The 23,051-nt window shown below is 42.0% G+C and overlaps 1 pseudogene; it reads left to right on the forward strand.

Annotated features, from left to right (window-relative positions):
- The first annotated feature begins 21,916 nt into the window (after positions 1-21,916).
- Positions 21,917-22,486, forward strand: LOC119540664 (annotated as a pseudogene).
- The last annotated feature ends 565 nt before the right edge of the window (positions 22,487-23,051 follow it).

Here is a 23,051-nt window from a genome sequence, read left to right on the forward strand (position 1 = left end):
ATACTTGCAGGACTAATGCAGGGGAATGGATCAAACATCTTAAACAAGATCATTAACAATCATCTTGGAAAGAAAAGCCTTACTTGTTAACTCATCAGAACACTCAATTTCTTGTTTCTTCATTTATTCCACAAATATTTATTAAAGACCTATTATGTGTTGGCACTGTGCAGGTGTTATAAGGCATGGGTCCACAAACTACAACCTATGGGCCAAATCCGACCTACTGCAATTTTTAGTAAGTAAAGTTTTATTGGAACACATCCTTTTGTTTACATATTGTCTGTGTCTATGACAGAGCCCATATATTCCCTGCAAAGTTTAAAATTTTTACTTTCTGGCCCTTTATAGAGAAAGTTTGCTGACCTCTGTAAGACATCTAGACCCCTGTAGTCATGGCGTCCTCCATAAGATGGTTTACAATTTTGTTAGTAGACACACACATAAAGTTGTATGTCAAATAAGACTATGTATGGTTAATAGTTAAATGGTGCCAAGGAAACAAAAATTGAAGGAGGGAGAGATGGCTGCTGGAATGGTTAAAAGAGGATCACATATCCAAAAGAATGAAAGAGGACTCCTACCTCACACCTTACACAAAAATTAACTCAAAGTGAATCAAAGACCTCAGTATAAAAGACAGTACCATAAAACTCCTAGAACATAATGTAGGGAGACATCTTCAAGACCAGGTTGTAGGAGGCCACTTCCTAAACCTTATACCCAAAGCACAAGCAACAAAGGAAAAACTAGATAAATGGGAACTCCTCAAGTTTAGAAGTTTCTGTACCTCAAAGGAATTTGTCAAAAAGGTGAAGAGGCAGCCAACTCAATGGGAAAAAAGTTTTGGAAACCATGTATCTGACAAAAGACTGATATCTTGCATATACAAAGAAATCCTACAACTCAATGACAATAGTACAGACAGCCCAATTATAAAATGGGCAAAAGATATGAAGAGACAGCTCTCTGAAGAGGAAATACAAATGGCCAAGAAACACATGAAAGAATGTTTAGCTTCACTAGCTATTAGAGAGATGCAAATTAAGACCACAATGAGATACCATCTCACACTAATTAGAATGGCTGCCATTAAACAAAGAAGAAACTACAAATGCTGGAGAGGATCTGGAGAAATTGGAACTCTTATTCATTGTTGGTGGGACTGTGTAATGGTTCAACCACTCTGGAAGTCAGTCTGGCAGTTCCTTAGAAAACTAGATAAAGAGTTACCCTTCGATCCAGAAATTGCACTTCTCGGTACATACCCGGAAGATCTCAAAGCAGTGACGTGAACAGATATCTGCACACCAATGTTCATAGCAGCATTATTCATGATTGCCAAGAGATGGAAACAACCCAAATCTCCTTCAACAGATGAGTGGATAAATAAAATGTGGTATATACACACAATGGAATACTATGCAGCAGTAAGAAGGAACGATGTTGTGAAACATATGACAACTTGGATGAACCTTGAAGACATAATGCTGAGTGAAATAAGCCAGGCACAAAAAGATAAATATTATATGCTACCACTATTGTGAACATTGCTGGGGGAGAATGCAGGAGTGTTGGGCTTCCCTACCTCGATTGTTGCTGATGTGCTTACAGACATTGGGGACTGGTAGTTTGATGGGCTGAGCCCCCAGTCACGGGACTTGCCCTTGGGGAGACTGCAAAGGAGAGGTGAGGCCTGCTTATAATTGTGCCTAAGTGTCTCCTCCTGAATGCCTCTTTGTTGCTCAGATGTGGCCCTCTCTCTCTAGCTAAGCAAACTTGGCAGGTGAAATCACTGCCCTCCCCACTAAGTGGGATCTGACACCCAAGGGTGTAAATACCCCTGGCAACATGGAATATGACTTCCGGGGAGGAATCTGGACCTGGCATCATGGGATAGAGAACATCTTCTTGACCAAAAGGAGGATGTGAAATGAAATGAAATGTTTCAGTGGCTGAGAGATTCCAAAAAATGCCAAGAGGTCACTCTGGTGGGCACTCTTACACACAATATAGATAACCCTTTTCAGGTTCTAATGAATTGGAATAGCTAGCAGTGAATACCTGAAACTATCAAACTACAACCCAGAACCCTTGAATCTTGAAGATGATTGTATAAATATGTAACTTATGTGCTTAATGGGATTGCATAAAAGAATGTTCTTGTTCATGGGAAGTGTATACGTGAATTACAGTGTATGTTCAAGGATGTGCGCAGCTAGGTCTCATATGTTCAGAAGACAGAGCAATAGATGATGGATGATAGATAGGGAAGGAGGGAGGGAGGGAAAGAAATAGCAATGTGACAGCATGTTAAAGTTAGTGGATTGAGCTATCAGGGGAGGGGGGTCAGGGTATGATGGAATTTTATGTATGGGGTTAGTATTGTTTTTACAACTGTTCCTATAACTTTGAATTTATTTCAAAAAAATAAAAATAAAAATAAAAATAAAAAATAAACTATGTATGGCCTAACACACACACACACACACACACACACACACACACACACACACACACACAAATGTAGCTTATGAGGGGTGACCATGTGATTGGGAAAGCCATGTGGATCACACTCCCCTTTGTCCAGTGTATGGATGGATGAGTAGAAAAACGGGGGAGGGGGCACCCAGCGTTCTTTCTTACTTTAATTGTTCTTTTTCACTTTAATTTTTATTCTTATTACCTTTGTGTGTGTGGTAATGAAAATGTTCAAAAATTAATTTTGGTGATGGATGCACAACTATATGGTGGTACTGTGAACAACTGATTGTATGCTTTGTATGGCTGCGTGGCATGTGAATATATCTCAGTTGTTCTAGTTTGCTAATGCTGCAGAATGCAAAACACCAGAGATGGATTGGCTTTTATAAGAGGGGGTTTATTTGGCTACACAGTTACAGTCTTAAGGCCATAAAGTGTCCAAGGTAACACATCAGTAATCGGGTACCTTCACTGGAGGATGGCCAATGGTGTCCGGAAAACTTCTGTTAGCTGGGAAGGCACGTGGCTGGAATCTGCTTCAAAGTTCTGGTTTCAAAATGGCTTTCTCCCAGGACGTTCCTCTCTAGCAAGCTTGCTCCTCTTCAAAATGTCACTCACAGCTGCACTGAGTTCCTTCTCTTTGAGTCAGCTCATTTATATGTCTCCACTGATCAAGGCCCACCCTGAATGGGTGGGGCCATGCCTCCATGGGAATATCCCATCAGAGTCATCACTCACATCTGGGTGGGGCACATTCCAAGCAAATCTAATCAGCACCAAAACGTCTGCCCCACAAGACTACATCAAAGATAATGGCATGTGGGGGACACAATACATTCAAACTGGCACATCAGTAAAATTGAATTATTAAAAAAAAGTAAATGAATAATATGGAGGGATGGGGTGGAGTGTTTTGGGTGTTCTTTTTTAACTTTACTTTTTATTCTTGCTTTTTTTTTCAGTAATAAAAGTGTTCAAAAATTAATTGTAGTGATGAACACACAACTATTAAAAAAAGAGGATCAATATAGAATGTGGGGCTTGAGGTGAAGCTTGAAGTGTATATTTGTATAAATAGAGAGAAGAGAAAACATATTGACAGATAAGTAATTATGTAAGGTGCCAGCGTATGGCATTCCCTAGATCACAGCAAATCTGGTTTCGACACTCTGCTGCTTCAAACCTGTCCAGCCTAAACCCCTTACTCTGGTTTATAAGACCTTGGATGATCCGGCATTGCTTCCCTCTTCAGCTTCCTGTCTTACAATTTCTCTGTCCTCAACACACACCTACACACACACAAACACATGCGCACACAAACACATACTCACTTGTATTCCACATTCTATTCTGATTCACATTCTCTCAGTTATTCAAACACTTCATGTTCTCACCATCAGACCAATGAATATGCTTTTCCGCCAATTTGTTGCCTAACTTCTACTCAACTTTTTTTGTCTCACTTTAGATGTCACTTTCTTTTAGTAATATTCTTAGACATCTCCAAGGCTGGTTTAGGTGCCACTCCTGTATGCACCCATAGTATCAAGTGCTTCTTCTGTCATTGCCATGGTTAATTCATTGGTCTGTATCCTTGGCTAGACAGTAAACTCGAGAACACAAACCATGCACCATCAGTTATCACAGTGCTGCCACACAGAAGGCAGCCAATAAATTCTTGAATATATGAATAAATAAATGAACAAATGAATTGTGGGGAAAAAAGAAGGTACACTTTTTGTATAGTAATCTGACCAATTTGAAGAACAGAGAATTTATAGTGGGGAGTTGTGGGAATTAAGACTAGCAAATAAGTTCATTTCAGGTTTTGGAAGCTCTTGAACACTCAAATTAAGAGTGATCTTGACCCCATGAGCAATAGAAAGCTATTGAAACCTTTAACTCCATTTAATGACATGATTAAAATGTTTATTTAGGAATATTAACTCAGCAAAAGAGTACAGAATAGAGAGAATGAATAAGAGGCTGAAGACAGGAGATTAGACTTAAAACTTCAATTCATGTGTGATGAAAAAAAATCTGAGAAATACTTTATAACGGTGACCCTTAAGAAGCTTTGCGAACATCTTAAGGGTGGGAACCCAATCTTTTTCTTATTTCCACTCATTGCAACTGTTCCAGTTTGCTAAAGCTGCCATTATGCAAAATACCAGAAATGGATTGGCTTTTATAAAGATATTTTAGGCTTCAACTTTACAGTTCTAAGGCTGTAAAGGTGTCCAAACTAAGGTATCAACAAGAGGATACTTACCCTTCACTGAAGAAAGGTTGGTGGCATCCAGAACACCTCTGTTAGCTGGGAGGGCACGTGGCTGGCGTCTGCTAGTCCTTTGCTCCCAGGTTCTGGTTTCAAATTGCTTTCTCCAGAATATCTCTGGGCTTCTATCTCTCTTAGTTTCTCTCTCTCAGTTCCTGTTCATCCTTGCTTGTCTTCCCGGGGCGTTTCTCTCTAAGCATCTGGGGGTTCTCTCCTAGCTTCTCTGGGGCAAACTCTGGGCTTCATCTCTTAGCTTAGCATCTCCAAACATCCTTCTGTCTATATATCCCAGCATCTCCAAGCATCTGGGTCTGTGTTGGGTCTTAGCTTCTCCTAGGGACAAACTCTGGATTAGATATCTTAGCTTCTTTCCAAGATGTCACTCTCAGCTTCTCTGAGCACCTTCTCTCTGTGAGCTCTCTTAAAGGACTGCAGTAAACTAATCAGGACCCACCCTGAATGGGTGGGTTAACACGTCCATGAAAATAATTTAATCAAAAGGTCTCACCCATAGTTGGGTGGGTCACATCTCCACGGAAACATTCAATCAAAAGGTCCCACCCTACAAGATAGGATTAAAAGATCCTGGCTCTTCTGGGGTCCATAACAGCTTCAAACCAGCACAGCAACCAATACAATGGCTTGCATAATTGTAAATACAATTATGTAATGCATAATGGCTTGCTGAATAATATTCAATGAATGAAAGAATGATAAGTGCCTAAGAAAGGACAGATACATGGGCTTTGGAAAGGAAGACTTGATAAGACTTGACTGGTTGTGTCTGGAATGGTGTCATATAGAAAACTGTCCTATTGCTACAAACAGGGAAAATGGGGGGTGGGGGTGGGAGAGGATACAGTTAGGGAAAAGATGAATTCAGGAATCTACACTTTACATTGTACCTTTTTCCTAGAAGGGATGGAACAATCCATTCTCACAATATCTTTATGCCTGAGAAGCAATTCATATTATACCTAATCTCCCTCTCACCTTTTATGGCCCCATAGGGAAGTTGCCAGGTAAATGAGTCACCTAATCATAAAGCCAAGGAGGGGCTGTCCTAAGAACAGAAGCTGGCTCCCTCTCAATTAATTAGCATATCCAGGACTATGAATATACAGGCTTTATACTTGTACTATAAAGCAATCCTGTCTTTGAATAAGAGCATCAAGACACTTGGAATATATTACCCACTCTTCAACTTTTCATCCAAATCAAAGGAGATGAAACTCTGCTTGCTTGTAGTCTAGGTAAACAGCAATAGTGAAAGGAATTAAAAACCCATGTTGTTCTTAGTAGAATCCTCATGATGATTGTTTTCAAGGAATGTTTTCTTGGGTGAAGAAGTGAAATGTAGGGAAAATGGCGAAACTGCATCAAAAGGAAGTGGCACATTTGAAGCCTAGTGATGAGCAGCAACCAACTTGAGGTTAAGTAAATGGTAATTACCCTCCATGTAGTTTTAGTCGGAATTCTTCTTCTGAAAAAGGCCTAATGGTGTTGACTTTCACACGCACTTGGCCTGGGGTCTGTGGAGGGACTGCATGCCAGCTGTGGGCCATATGCAGCCCACCCAGACTGTCTGCAGGAACTCCTCCAACAAATGCATCTGCTGGGTCAAACTCATGTCACTGGGACAGGCTGCAGAATATCTGGGGTGGACCATGGTTATTCATCCATACAGCCAATATTTATAGAGCACCTACTATGTATATGAAGTTGTGCTAAGTCTTCTTTGGCGTGGGAGAGGACGATAAATACCAATTTCGGTAAAGCATTGCAGGAAGCTGAAAGGAGCTTTCAATCTACTCTAGCAGACAAAGTATATCAAGAAGAAAAACAGTACAAAATTTTAGGAAAACATTGTAAGAGGTGCCCAAGATACTATACTTGTACTTTATAATGTCTGGAAAAAATTAGGAGGTGATCTGAGTTTTTAGGTTAAAGAGAGAGCTCATTCTTTGTTGGAGAGAATATCTTAGGGAGGAAGATAGAGTTGAGTTGGACTGTCTTGCTGTTATTATCCAAACCTGGCCTGAGGCTAAGCTAAAAGATGCCAAATGAGTCACTGACTGCCTGGCTTGCACAAACCAACATCGCATTTGAAGCCTGTCACCCTAATATTGCGTAGCCCAGCCTATGCTTATATCCTTGACTAAATTTGCTGTTTTAGGATTGGCATGGGCTTTTAGTTGTCATCATGAACAATTAGTTGGATTGCTGGATAATTAGTTAGCAAATGGAAGACCTCTATTTGGGGAGCATCACAGAGGAGCATCCTAAACTTCCCACTCACCCTAGAACTCTGGATTGTCAAGACGTATCCGGGAAGATCCAATAGACCAACAGAACATGCTAGATTTGATGGGCGACCCAGTGCTAAGGATCTGAAACTAGCAGAGAGGTCAAAGGCTGCAGCTGCCTCTTCTGAACAAAGGCTTGTAGGGAGGAAACACTCTGAGGTGGGAGACAAAATGTTCTCAGCTCAGTCTCTCCCTACATTGAGTGGGGAAAGACAATTTTGAGTGAACTGTGTAAAGTTTCTCACCTTCTAGTCCAACCCAGAAACCATGAGAATTAAAATAGCCAATACAAGCTTTCTAACACCATAGGTGTGATAGAACCTGGCAGATCAAGCGAGGTCTGTCTGCAGGAAGCCTGGGATGCTTGTTGTAGCCTGGTGGAGAGAGGACCTCCAGCATCTCATCTCTACAGTGTGGTCTGAAATAGGCAGTGATCAGAGGAAACAAGGACAGATCCTCAAACACAGGCACCACCAGGTGTCTTCTTCACCTGTGTGCTTCTTCTCACTCAGGCTTCATCTACTCCCAACTGAGAGGCCTTCCCTGGCTGTGTCCCCTTTGAGCCACCAGTCTTCCCTGGCAAACCCTCTGTAATTGCAGATAACATTGTAATGCAGTGATTGGTTCACCTGTGTGAATCCCTCCTTAGATGGTGAGTTCATGAGGGGCAGAAACCGTCTTAATCACCTTTGTATTCTCGGTGCCTGCTGCATACTTGACACATCATAAGGCTTCAATACAAGTTTATTAAAGGAATGGGTCACTGGGAATAAGAGTCTGCAACGTTACAGCCTAGGGCAGTGTTTCTCAAACTGTGATTTGCAGAGTCCCAGAGTTCCTGAGAGGTGTCTTGGGGAACCCCATGGGAATGTAAGGGAAAGGTGCTCCTGAGTGCTTCCTGCCCCCTCTCATCCTGTAACCCCCATTGATCAGAGTAGTTCTGCTTTTAACCGTTTTATATAGTGGAGGGGTCCATCTCCAGTTTGTTTAAAAACAGGTTGAAACTGCTAAAAAAATATTGTAGGCGGGAGGAAGAAGAGTCTTTGGGGCCACACAGTACACTATCAGCAGGATATTGTTACAGAATAAACAGGAGCCTGGCCACCCAGGAGTGTCCGAGTATGGTCACAGCTTCAACACGGTCTGCAAGCCAGTTGAGAGGAGACCTGTGGAGGAGAAAGGTGGCCAAAGGGAGTTTCTGAGCCGCCTCTCAAGGCCTTCCCTCTGAACTTTGGCTCTGGACCAAATTCCTTAATGTATCAGACAAGGCCCCACCTCCTCCTCTGGCCCTTCTCACTCTCTCTCTTTATACTCCAGCTATTCTTCCCTCAAACACAACATGATCTTTCTAGCCTCAGGGTCTTTGCACAGGTTGTCTTCTCTGCCTGGAAAACTTCCTTCCTCTCTTCTTTTCTGAACCAGTCCTATTCAAGTTTCCATTAAAATTTCCCTGCTTGACATTCTACCTCCTGCATTCTAGACCAGAACGGGTCTTTCACCCCTGGTGTTTCTTATTCAGTGTGCTTATCACAATTGTAGCAATCTATTTAATGATCAAACACACACACACACACACACACACACACACACACACACACACAGACACATACACCCTCTCCCCCCAGCTAGGCTGTGAGTTCTGATGAGTGCAGGACGTTCATTGCTGTATTCCCAGCAAGTGGTGGAGTGTTAAGCAGCTAGGAGATGCTCAATACTGTAAATTGTTAACAAATGTGGCAGGCAGTCTCTAAGATGACCCCTAAGGATTCCCACCTCCTGGTAATTACAATCTTGTGTAATCCTTTCCCCTCGAGTAACTTTCTTCTAAACAATAGAGTATGGCCACGTGGAGGGGATGTCACTTCTGTGATTAGGTTACACAAGATTGTAAATTCTGTCTTGCTAGAAGAGTCTCTCTATTGCCTTCTCGGCTTGCATTCTCTAATGAAGGAAACTGCCTTGTTGGAAAGACTCATGTGGCAGGGAACTGAGGGTGGCTTCAGGAACAGTTAAGGCCCTCAGCCCAACAGCCTGCGAGGAACTGAATCCTGCCAACAACCATATGAGCTTGGAAATGGAACCTTCTCCAACAACCATATGAGCTTGGAAATGGAACCTTCTCCAGTCAGCCTTCAGATGCAACCCCAGCCATGGCTGACACCTTGATAGCAGCTTAAGAGACCCGATTCCTGAACCACAGAAACTGACAGATAATAAACATGTTATTTTAAACCACTAAAGATTTGGGGGTGATTTGTAACACAGCAATAGATAATATAATATACAAATGAATACATTAAACATAATGAATGAATGAATAAAACTGAAGACTGCCAAGGGAAAATTTCCTAAATTGGGGGTGAAAGGGACAGAGATGCTAAGATAAAGAAAATTGTTCATATTTCCTTAATGTTTCCCCAGCTAGAGAAGAATCTGGTTTTGGGGTATCTGTTTTTGGGAGAAACTCTCCCAGCATTTTCATGATTGGAAATTCACCAAATCAGTGGGCATTTTATATTCCCAGGCACTATCTGACTTCATTCATGAGTGAAGAATGAGTGAAATGAGAATTTGTGTTTGTAGACAAATAACAAAGATACACCTTTGATGATACCAATTTGGATCTGATTATAATTTGTCAAAATGTACAGTCTAGCTGGGGTGGTCTGTATCTCGAATGGTTTATGTCTTAAATTTTGATCCAAGCAACCCTCTCAGAGAAGCTGCATCTCAGGAGCATTTGGCTGCAATACTCTTACATTAGTCTAGTGACTTTGAAAATGGAAACAGTGTTAGTAAGTTGGAATGGGTTAGTGAACTTTGATTGCATCTGTAGTGCTGATGTAAATATTATAAAACACTTGATAGAAACAGAGCTATAAATACCAGCTTTATCAAAAGCTCCCCTGTTTTAGAGGAGGTGCTGACTCACCTTTTCCCTAGGCTGATTTACTTGCTTCGGAGTGATAAAAAGGTGCAGAAAACTAATGATACACTTTAGTGTACATTCATGTTCCAACATCCAGTTTTAATAGATGTCTACAAAAAGTTCCTTTTCTGTCTTCTTAAATCTCATATTTTTCCTATCCAGTTACCCACATGGAAAATATAATTGCTTATGAAGTTTCCCTTGGGTTAAACTTGTTTCATCAAGTACTACTAATTACTTTATCACAAAGGCATTTATCACAACCTGCCTTAACATTTAAAGTTTATTTGCTCCCAATAAAGGGCTTTTGTTCTTCCTGTTATTTAAAATCATTTTGTTAATCTTCTTTTTGCAGCCAAATCCCATTTTGATTGTTTCATCATAAAAAGCTCACATTTGTCCTCTGGAAATGCATTCGTGCATCTAATGGCAGGATATACTTTTATATGTATCCAAAAGAGCCTCATTTGAAGAAATTTGAAGGATGAAATCCTGAACTTATAGATGAGTTATGGAATGCCTATTTAAACTACAAAACCTTTTTTTTTTTTTTTTTGTCATTATTTGCTGAGGGATGCACTGCACTGTTTCTTAAAATATCCAACTCCCACAGAAGTTGCAAGACCAAGATTCTTCAAGCCGTAGTATTAGGGACCACTGTCAAGAGGTAATAGATCAGAAATTAAGATAAAGTAGCTGTGAAGTTGCAGTAGGAGCAGAGTGGAGCTATAAATGTGCACCATTATGCTCAGGTGAGCTGAGAAAACTTGGATCCTTTTTTGCATCTCTAATTGAGTACTTACTCACAAGCCCTTGCCTACTGAGTCAGCTTAGTCTGCTACAATAATTCAAACAATACTTGAGGAAAATTGTTCCGTCTTTCAGATTTTGCTGCTCTCCCCTCTGCTTCCACGAAATGGTTGGGAGCCAGACGTGTTAATTGAATCAGAAGGGGAATAAAATAAAGGAATTCCGAGATTCATACACTGTCCTTGGATGCTCCGTTCCCCACCACCGTCTAGCTAGTCCAGGGTGCTGTTCTCCCTGCTAACCTTGTGGCTAAGCCTACTGCAGGTGTGCTTTTCCATCTGCCTTCTTTACCAGGATTGAGGAGTGATTCCTGACTGCCTGGGTCCTCTGGGCCACTTGCTTGTGTTAAAATCCTCTAAGTGGCTGCCCTATTCTCCATCTAGTCCCTGGTCTAGAAGACTTGCCCATGGTCTCTGCTGTGGGGTCATTGCTCCTTTATACAATGAACAGCTCTCAACTCAGCCACTATCTCTTCTTCCATACCTTGAGGGAATCTCTGGAGTCCCCTACCACATAAGAACCCAGACAGTCGAGGGAAAGCTAAGCTCTGGCTCCCCAGTTCTTGACCACTGTGCCACTAAGTTTACTTTGGAGTGGCTGTTTCCTAGACTTGATGCAGGGTGGGCTGCAATGCATTCTTCTCCCAGGGTCCACGCTGGGAATTAGGAAAACAAAACTAAATTAAGTTAAAGCCCTGCCCTTGGCATTCCTCCTCCACAGCCCCCCAAGCTTCCTTCAGAAGGGAGAGATGGAGAAACACTTGATTCACTTCTTTCCTCACTTGATTCTATCTCCTCTTCTATTCAGGCAAAAAGGAGAAGTTTTTTTTATTTTATTTTTCCCATTCCTGAATACCTGAGATTTCTTCTGTGTCATCTCTTCCTTGCCAATTCTAGCCTCAAGGTTAAGATATAATAACTAGTAGATAGCATATGAGAAAGATCCACTTACCCACAAAAGTACTGAATCAGGAGGCATTTCAAAAATAGTATATCTCTTCTGTAAGTCAATAGGAATATATCATTTGATTCGGAATAAAAATTGATTCTTTCAGTGCATTTAGAAATTTATTGGATGCCAAATATATAAATCACCCTTTGAAAATGATGAGCTTTCTGATATATACTATATGGTTCCATTTATATGACACTCTGGAAAAGGCAAAATTATAGGGACAGAAAGATCAGTTATCAGGGGCTAGGGATGGGGAGAGGTGTTGACTACCAAAGGACATACAGGAAATTTTTGGGGTATGGAACTGTTCTGTAACTTGATTGTGGTGGTTTTACATAACTATATGTGTCAGCTAAAACTCATAGGCCTGTACACTGAACGGGTTGATTTTTATTGTATGCAAATTATACCTCAGTAAACCTGACTTTTATGAAAGATGATGAGCTTTCACATACACAAGGTTGTAGCTGATACTTATTGAGCACTTACTAAATACAAAGCACTGTCCTAACCACTTTGATTGCATTAACTCATTTAATCCTCACAATAACCCTACTTGGAATGTACTATTATTATAATCATCCCCATCTTACAAATAAAGGAATGGAGGCCCAGAGAAGTTGAGTAACTTGCCCAAGATCACACAGCAAGTACTACTGGAATTTGAATCCAGATGTATCTGATGCCAGAATCTGTGTGTTTAACACCACTATGTTATATGGCTCTCAAGATAGGTAAAGTTAGGCTGACAAATATTTAGAGGTAAACTGGTAACATTTATGTTTGTATATAATTTACTCTGCCTGGAGTTCTTTTTTGTTCAATCACATGTGATCTCAGTTCAGAAAGTAGGTGGTACATCACCCCCATTCCTGGCAGATATTTCTCCAATTGCCCCCATCCTACATCCTCAGTTAGACTGAGTGACTTCTTCCTGATGACAATCTTAAGTGGGCTAAGAATTAGTTGGAACTGGGTATCTGTTAGGAACACTCTCCTGGAGAGTTCAAGAGTGTTGGGTGACCCACTACAGCTCAAGCTCTTGGCCAGGCTCCAGTCTGTACCCTAAACAGGGTGTCTTGCAGATTTGACCCAGATGCTACTGCAGCCTGGCTTAAAAAAGACAGACTTCTCCCCAACTTCAACTTTCAGAGGGTTCCCTTCTCAAGTTTACACTAGGCTGACCTGGGTCTCAGAACTCTGACAGCAAGTGAATTTAAGTGAGGCACTGTTTTCATTAGCTGCTGATCCTAGCACGTCGCAGCAGTCAGGATGTTAGGCAGCCTTCCCAGATGCTTTTCTCTATAACAGACTGTTTTTCATAACCAATTATTAGGTGCAGTTGTAGGATAGTGGTAAGGCCTTGCAGAGTTGTGGGAAACTCAGGGCTGGTTCTTAACAAGAGAAAGGGGAGCCCAAGCCCCACATCTGGACTTCTGGATCTCCCAATGTGGTATGTGTGCTACAGAACCCAACTTACCATTAGCAAGGGAGTCAGGAAGCACACTTCATTGCAACAGAGGCTCTTTAGGCTTGTGCTGAAGCCACTGCAGGGGAAATTTAACTGGTCAAGTCTTGATTTGCTTAGTTAGCCAGGGACCTTGGATCAGAAGTAGACAATGCAAACATAGGTTAATGGCAATGATCTGATCTAGCAAGTACCTCTTTACGTTTTCAACTTATCTGCTTTGCTCAGGGAAGAATTTTGTCTTCCAACACTGCTGGGGAGTCACTGGTGCCCACAGAGCCCTGGGAAGGTGCTTTGGAATTGAGGAAATGTCCATATCACAACACAACTCCTCTGTTATCAACCTTTATTGAGCTCCTGGGCCAAAGGACAGGGCAGCCTACACTGGATGACTTGAAGTTCAGCTGTCTCATCTCAAAAATACACTTGCCATGAATTCTCACTGTTAAGTGGACCTCTTAGTACCTTTGGTCAAGTTAAGATAAAGACACTGAAGGCTTGGACAAGGTTGGGTAAGTTTTTTGGGATGGGGAGAGGGAGAGGAGTGTGGGTATTAGCGGAAGATTGCCAGTAGAGGGCCTTCTCTGAGCAGATAGAGAGCCTTGGGGAGGTGCTCATGTAGCCAGGGGCTCCTCGATGCTGAACACAAAGATCAGGCTTAGGCAAGGGGCTCCTTAGGAGACAAATTTTGACTGCTAACAGTTTGGCTTGGAGTAGAACCTATCTGTGCTATTATAAACTGTTATCAGTTGTTTGTACCTCTGTATAAAGGAGTTTTTTCTCTTTCTAAGAGGAAACCAGGAAAATATTGGACACCTGATAGAAAGGGTCATGGTCAAGGGAATAAAGGACCTAGAAAGGTGGAGAATGGAGACAAAAGAAGCAAATTTTGCTTATATTTACCTTTGCAGCCCAGAGCATAAAGGATAAGGATTACTTAAAACTGAGTGGGGCTAGCAAAAACAGCAAACAGCAGCCAAGTTGGTAACAGAAAGTCAGTCTTCATTCCTGAACAGTGAATGGAGGTATCTAAGAACAGGCCCACCCTGTAATTTCATTTCCTCAAACATTAGAAATCACATGCTTAAAACCTGTGAAGTCATCTCATGTATTTAGAAATAATAGAGGATTGCTAAATTCAGAATTATCCCTTTTCCTGTTTCTTCATAAGGTTTTGTTGTTTCAATCCTCCTAAATTTTGTTGCGTCAACATTTTTACTTTTTGCTTTCTAATTCCAGGTTTTCTTGTTGTTGTTGTTTTGCTTCAACATTCTTTTATTCTATTTAACAAATAGGTATTGGGTGAGTGTGTGTGCAAACCTTTTTGCAAAAGTGACTGCTCTCAGGGGAAACGGATGCAATTTGCTAAAATTTCTCTCTGCTCCATGCACAGAACATCATGAAAGAAACAATGTATTAAAATTTTTGAGTAACTAGTTTATATGGAGCACTGTATTGATAAAAGAGACCTGTATTTATCCAAATGTATGCCACACCAGGTGCTTCTGAAGATTGAGAATCCCTGATTTAAAGGAAATGCCATAGAATTGAAACCTGAGTTATGAAAGTTCTATTTCCATTTCCATGATTACTACCACCATCTCCAACCTCCTTCCCCTAATTTGCCTTTTCCCATCTGTGAAATGCACATGATCAGAATTCATGGATTTGTGCAGTCTGCTCATTGATTCATGGATCAAGATGCTAAACCATCATTCATGCAAATTGCCCTTACTCACAGGCATAGACACTAAAACACATCAGACCTTAGGCCAGCAAGTGGTCAGCATGACCTGAGGAAGCAGACTCAGTGCTCCTCATAGGCCTTCTCTATCCTTCTTTCACTGCCATACAGTGATTCAACACTGTCCTGCCCTGCTGGCTTGATTTCCTCAACACCGAAAGAGTCTGCCCCTCTCCCCTGCCAGCCCGGAGGCTTCAATTATATGCACACTAGACCTGTATACACAGCCTCAGCCCTTAGATATTAAAGATTCCATTCTGGCTCAGCTAGCACCAGGGAAAGAGCTTGTAAACTTCAGCAACATAAGGAGGTTTCAAGGTTAGCAAAAACAACACAGGCCTATTTGTAGAAAATTTGAGAAATACAGAAAAGCACAAAGAAAAAATAAAATTTGCCTATAACCTTGTTTTCTAGTAATTTTTATGCACCTTTATCAGTTAAAGCCATCTTTACGAATGCATTTTGTAGCAAAAGAGGTAGTTCTAATACCACCATTTTTGCTTGTTCTGTAAAATTGCCCAAGGCTTCCTAAGAATCTTTATCCTCTTGCCCCATCCTCTGACAGGACGTTGGGGGTGGATTAAAATTGTAATTACCGTCAGTTCCTTTCCAATTATTTAGGGTTATGTAAGACACTTACAGGAAATGCAATTTCCATCTTTTGATTTTATTTTACTTTTTGGTTGGGAGATGGTAGTGGAGGGTGGGGTGAAGGGCATCAAGAAAAGTACAGGAGTATCTCTTAGTCCAAAGAGTAGTCCTTGAACCAGGAGCAGGAACATGTTGGAAACACAGATTCCCAGGCCCCACAACTGGGTCAGAATCTGCATTTTAACAGGACTGTGCTTCCAAACTGTGCACCTGAAGTTTTAGCAGCACTGGCCTGTGTGACCTCTTTCTGGCCTTTCTCAGGTGGTATGGACTGTCAGGATTTGCAATAACTTTCACACCTTCTGGACACTGAAACTAGCAATAAAAATGCCACTTCTGTGGGAGTAAATAACCTTTGCTCAAGCCACAGCCTGCGTTCTTTTGGGAAACCTTTAAATGTGCTACCTTCTAAATGCCTCGGGAGTTGTGGAGCACTCCAGAGATCAAGAGGAGAGGTCAACCCTTTATTTTGCCTCCCTGTCAAAGTCCATTATGGGGTCAGGGCTGTTGTGTTTGCAGTCCCTTAAGTCATAGTAAATAATTCACCCAGTGTGGGACAAGAGAAAACTCTGTTTGGAAAAAAAATCAACAGGTCCCTCCACGCCTTCCCCATACCTGCCTTTATTTCCTCCCTCCAATGATTCATTCAGCCTTCTCTTGTCCACCAGGGGGCCCCAGGAGGCAAAGACAGGGTGAATGGATTCGGGACGACCCCCTAATCAGGCGCGCGGGGATCAAGGACCTTGAGGGCCGGGCTAGCAATAGCGAAAAAGTAATAGAAGACAAAACAGTCCTGTCTGTCTGTGCCGCCAGCCACAACCACGTGTGTGCATCAGAATGTGTGTCAGAGTTAGACCAGCCTGGGGCAGAGCCAGCCAACGTGCTGCTTCCATTCCTGCACTGGAAATTTTAAACCAGGAAGGTGTTCCCAGACAGTGTCTGATGCCATTTGCCAAGAACAGCATCCCTCCCTTCCAGAACTAGCTGCTCTCAAATGAAATGTCTTTCTTCTCTCCCTTCTTTTGTCTTTTCTTTGGAAACTTGATAGGTGTGGTAGAGCCTAAGGGTATCCAGTGCCCAAAGCAATGGGGATGAAAGATGAAGGATGGATAACAAGGACCTCTGCCTGGCCCTGGGGAATGTACAAATATCACCCAATTCATTGTGGCAACTCCCAGTTGTTTATAAAGCAAGTGGCTATGGTGATCTTTTTCCTTCCAGCGGTTATAGAGCATAAGTGGTTGAAAACTCAGGCCCTGGGGGGTTCCCCTTTACTATCTGGGTGATCCAGCTTTGTTTTCTAAATTCTTAGGCCTCAATTTGTCCTTCTGTAAAATGGAGACAACAATACTGCCTTATAGGATATTATAGAAGTAAATGAGACGCTTTATATAAAGCACCCAGCACAGTGCCTGGTTACTTAGCCATGCTCAGTAAAAGGCAGCTGTTATTATTATTATTACATAAAAATGGACAAGTCATCCTGATAATTTAAAGTAGTGTTGTAACCCAGAAGGCCTGGGTTCCAGTTCTGGATCTGCCACGAATTAGCCTTGTGATAAACAGTCTTTCAACTTCAGTGAGCCTCAGTTTCTTCTCTGTAAAATGTAGGTAATGCTCTGTGGCCTTTTTATTGGTGGTGGTGTAGCTAACGTTTATCAGATGCTAACTATGTGCAGGGCACTGTTGGAAGTGCTTTGCATGTTAATTCATTTAATGCTCACCTCCTGGTACAGATGAGACTGAGGCACAGAGGTAATGTGCTGAGGGTGGAGCAGGATTCCAACCCAAGCAATCTGGCCACAGTACCTGCATTCTTACTCTTCTTACTATAAAGAATCAAATGGCATAATGGTTATGAAAGTGCTTTGGGAATGAATGGGGAAGCACTATTCAAATATAAGTGATTATTACTTCTTATCCACGTCTCTTGGTGTTTGGTCTTCAGCTGGGATCCTTAACCTTTCCTGGCAGGCAATGGAGTTGGGGGACTCCTTTAGGTTTTCCAGAAGCATTTTAATCACTAACTAAGATCAAGAAAGGGGGAGGTGAGCATGAAGAAGGAGAAAGGAGAAGATGAGTGTGATAGTCAAGGATGATAGGTGATAAGAGGATGCTGAGAAGTGCCAAATACACCTGGGTATACATGCATGTGAGCTTGGGTGTGTGTGTTGACAGTACAAAAACTGGTCCATGAACTCACCAAGCCTGGAGAGCTTTCCTCTCAAGAAGATCATGTAAGAGACAAAATGAGCAATAAATCATATTTCATCTTTACTGAAAAAGTAGGAAACAGTAATCTTCTTAGATCATTTAATCAACTCCAACTCCTTTGTTCTGCAGCTGAAGAAGCAAGAAATAGGAGCTAAGTTTCCAAGATACTTCTACCAATGAATAGCAGAAATGGGACTGGAAATTGGGTGTTCTGACTCCTCGCCTTGTGGTAGTGCCATTCAGCCACACCGACCCACAGACGTTTACTTTTGGTTGGCCTACAGGAGTTCGCTCTTCCTGTGACCTATTATTTCACAAAATTACATTCTGGTTCTTTGTTTTTTAAATAAACTTTTGATTAAAATATAACATACATACAGAAATGCACACAAATCGTAGGTGTACAGCTTGGTGTGTCCACATCTGTGTAAACAGCACCCAAAGAATTAGTACATAACCAGCACACCTGAAGACCTCCCAGCCTATTCCAATTACTAACCCCAACAAGGGAGCCACTATCCTGACATCTAACATCATGCATTTGTTTTTCAGCTTGATATAAATGGGATTTCATAGTACTCTTTTATGTCTGGTTTCTTTTGCTCCATATTATGTTTGTGAGATTTGTCTGTGCTTTGCGTATCAAATAGTTCATTCTCACTGCCATAGATTATTCCATAGTTCTGGCCTTTTGAACCAAATCAAGAGGTACATATAAAGAGAAGTGTACTGAAACAATTCAAGCTAGACCTTTAAGAAAAGAAAAGGAAGGAAGGAAGGAAGGAGGGAATGAAAGAAGGAAGGAAGGATGGTGAAAGTAACTAAGTTGCTGAAACAAACAAAAGTTTATCATCTTTGCAAATTGGATCCAGTTAATTGTCCATCTATTAAAAGCAAATCACTCCCATACCCCACTTTCCTTTTCTTTTTCCCTGGATTCCCACAGCTCCGCTGTTTCAAATTGGGTTGATCTAGTCCAGAACAATGTTGTAGGTTAACTAGTTGTGTTCTATCTGGGTGAATCCACCTCGATTTTGGAATAACTCAGAAGCCTAGACTGTCCTCCATTTGGCCAGTAAAATGCAGGTTCCTTGCATTCTCAGTGGCATCATAACCACATTTTCCCATAGTCGGAAAGCTGCCTCTCCCCTCTGAAATCCTGGAGTTATTCCCCTTGACCTCTGATGCCCTTGTCTGTGTCTGCCTGAGGATAAAGCTCCTGAGGCTCAAGGCCAGCAAGAGGCAGGATGGAGTCTACAGAAAGGGGCTGGTTCTCTGCCACCCCCTTCCTATTGTAACTGCTGCTAAGAATCACTCCCACAGCTTTCTCAGGCTCTGCCTTCATTCTTAAGCCCAGCTTGGCTGGAAACAGGCTGCACCCTCCTTCCCTGATCCTTTCCTTGCCAGACCACAACTGGTTCCGATTTCTTCATGCTGACCAGCCCTTTCTGGGGTCTCCCTTTTGCTGGTAACAATGACCTAATCCCAAGATGCAATTTTAGGGGAGTCCTGATGCAAATCAGCTGGAATGCCTGTCCTGAGCCTGAGTCCATATATGGTACAATCCCTGAACCACGGGCAGGGAGAGTGCTGACTGTAATGCAACACAGCTGATTCCCCAGCTGTCCCTCTCTCCCTAAGCTGTGCCGGCCCACTCCAGTTTCCATTGAGATCAGCAGGGCACCCACAACAAAAGGTTATGATAGCTGAAGTCAGTGTGGAACTTTTTTCCTGCAGTCGGCAGACTGCAATTTAGTTTTTACTTCTTTCTACATTCCCCAGTTGCTGGGAGGCAGTCCCTTCTGGAATGTAATGGAATAATAATATGACTGGTGTTTTTTCTTCAGTACTTCTCTTGTTGTGGGCGTGGTCGGAGAGAGTTGAAAGGAGAAACAGTTATAACTCAGCTCCCTCAAGCCCAATTGCAGAGGCTGGTTTTGAACTGGAAGCAGTCATAGGGCCCCACCCTGACCCTGGGCAGAGTTCAGTGTTCATAGCCATTTAGTTGGGGCTTTGGCTATTCTTTGGGCTCCACCCTCAACTATTTTTTTTTTTAATTTCTCTGGCCTTCTGTTAAATATGAGGGAAGGAACTAAGAAATTATCAACCTAGAAAAGAAAACTGAAATCCAGGTTACCAGCTATAGTCAAAGCTCATTCGTGGATATTCATGCTCCTTTTATTCGTCTCTTCTCTGTCATTCCAATGCCTATTAAAAGCAAAGCATCACACTAGAGTCTAGCAGTGGTGTGCTGGAGCCGGCTCAAACAGGCTTGCAAAGCTAATGGTTAAATTTCCAGGAAATTCACAAGCCAGTTGTTAAAGACAGCAATTATTAAATATTAAATTACATTAAATTGCAATTAAATAAATTAGATTAAGGACAAAGGTAATAAAAATGGTGGTAAATACTCAAAACTCGTCACTTCCTAATTATTTCACAATATTCTACAATTATCTGTGCTGTGAGGTTTTCACATCTATTGTATCTGTGTGATAGAAATGCCATATAATAATGTGCTACTGCGCAACTCTTCCTGACTTCTTGTTCAATGATGTCATGTGGGTAGCTTGAAACTGGCCATGATAGAAATTGGCCATGGAAAGCAGAAAATACTATATATCAGTCTCCCCACCACCAACACCCCAACACCCCCACAGACATATCCAAAGCCAGTCTAAGTGTTCACCCATAAACTGCTGCCTCTAGAGGTCAATAAAGACTAAGACAGGACTCCCTGCCCTCAAGGTACTTATAATGCAGTGAGGGAGACAAGTCCTTTAAGACTTGGGCACTGTTTTCATTTCCTAAGCTGCTCAAACAAATACCATGAAATGGGTCCAGTTAAACAATGGGACTTTATTTGCTCATGGTTTAAGGCTGGGAAAATGTCCAAATCAAGGTATCCTCAAGGCAATGCTTTCTTCCCAAAGACTAGAGTTCTGGGGCTGGCTGCCAGAGATCCTTGGCTCCTCCATCACATGGCAAGGCACATGGCAGTGTCTGCTGATCTCTCCCTTCTCTTCCAGGTTCCACTGACGTCCAGCCTCTTTCTTCCTGTGGCTTTCTCTCTCTCATGTCTGAATTCATTCCATTTATAAAGTACTCCAGTAATAGGAGTAAACCCTTTCTGATTGGGCTGAGTCACACACACCATAACTGAAGTAGCCTCATCAAAAGGTCCTACTCACAATGGGTTCACACCCATAGGAATGGATTTGATATAAGAACATGTTTTGGGGGGTACATACAGCTTCAAACCACCGTAGGCGTGATCTCCTATAAAATACCAACAGGGGAGTGAAAAGACCCAGGGTTTGAAGTCAAAGAGACCTATATTAGCACCCCAGTTCTGCCACTTACTAATCATATCACCCTAAATAAATTACCTAATGTTTTAAAATCATGTGCAAAATGGAACTAATAGCACTTTCTTACATGATTGTCATAATGATTTAATGGTAAAGATATTAGAATAAAGAAATGGTATTTCCGATTGAGGAACTGTGTGAGGAATGGTATAGAGACATAAATGTGAAAGGACTTTTCAAAGAATGGCCAGCAGTCTAGTATATCTGGATATTAACATGCTGGAGCATCAAGGTGGGCAGGGTGTCGGTATGATTGACACTAGAGATGCAGGATTAACAGAGAGGGGAAAGCTGAGAGTAGGTGGCACAGGACTGACGGGACTGAGCCCTTGTAAAGGCAGCCAGCAGTCCGGGTAATCATGTTTGAAGGGCCCAGCAAATTCTGGCATAACTCAATCATCTAAACCAAGAGGTACAATCTGGCAGGCAGTGTCATGAGCCAAGGGACATCTGTTCACCCAAGACAGATCCCCAGCCATGACTGGAAATACAGGGCCTTGTCCCCGTCCTTGAAGATGGGGCCAGCAGGAGCTAGGCAGGAGGTCCAGGCCCCAGGTTAATAGGCTGAGGTTTGGGGTGGGGATGGGAAGGTGGTATCAATACTACAGTAGGACCAAGAGACTAGGTACAGCCAAGGCCCCGGCGGAGGAGCTGAGGTCAACATCGGATTTGAAATACTTAAAAGTGGGTACAAAGCTTTTTCAGCAATGCAGACAATTATGTGCGTTGTTGTGGGTGATGGTGCTGTTGGTAAAACATGTCTCCTGATATCCTACACAATAAACAAATTTCCATCTGAATAGGTACGGACTGTTTTTGACAACTGTGCACTCACAGTTATGGTTGGTGGAGAGCCATATACTCTTGGACGTTTTGATACCGCAGGACAAAAGGACTATGACAGGTTACAACCTCTGAGTTATCCACAAACGGATGTATTTCTATCTGTTTTTCATGGTCTTTCTGTCCTTATTTGAAAATGTGGAAGAAAAGTGGGTACTTGAGATAATTCACCACTGTCCAAAGACTCCTTTCTTGCAAGTTGGGACTCAAATTGATCTCAGCAATGACCTCTCTCCTATTGAGAAATTTGCCAAGAGCAAGCAGAAGCCTATCACTCCGGAGACTGCTGAAAAGCTGGCCCAGACCTGAAGTCTGTCAGATATGTGGGGTGTTCTGCACTCACACAGAAAGGCCTAAAGAATATATCTGATGAAGCAATATTGGCTGCCCTGGAGCCCCCAGAACCTAAGAGAGCCACAGGTGTGTGCTGCTAGGACCATCTTTCCAGAGCCCTTTCTGCACACCTGGTGCAGGCATCATACTAAAAGCAATGTTGAAATCAAACTGAAAATTAAAAATTAAAATTCATTTTTGCAATAATGACAAATGTCCTGCACTTACCCACATGCACTCATGTGAGACGAGGTCCATGGGTGTGGCCTTCCTGCCCCCTTCCAATACCAGTTAATTTTGAATATATGTGATTGTCAGGAAAATGATCAGTACTAGTTTTTGTTTGTTGTTTCAAAAAAAATTTTCTTTTTTCTGGTTAAAACCAAGGTGTGCTTGCGATGACTCTGTAACAGACTAAAATGAATTTTGAAGCTGTTCCCTGGTTCTACTCTGGAGGGCGCTCTGGGACATCTTAGTTGTATTCCTTCTTTACTTTTTTTTGAGGGGTGAGGGGAGTTTGAGGGGAGTTTGTTTTTATTTAGTCTTGTTTTGTAATTCATTAACCAGTGGGGATAGGATGAATTGATTCCACATTCCACCTCCTAGATCTAAATAGAAACCATGTTCCCCACCTGGTGCTTTTAGGAAGGGATATAGTAAATGCCC

This window comes from Choloepus didactylus, chromosome 7, assembly GCF_015220235.1.
Source record: "Choloepus didactylus isolate mChoDid1 chromosome 7, mChoDid1.pri, whole genome shotgun sequence".
Taxonomy (NCBI): domain Eukaryota; kingdom Metazoa; phylum Chordata; class Mammalia; order Pilosa; family Megalonychidae; genus Choloepus; species Choloepus didactylus.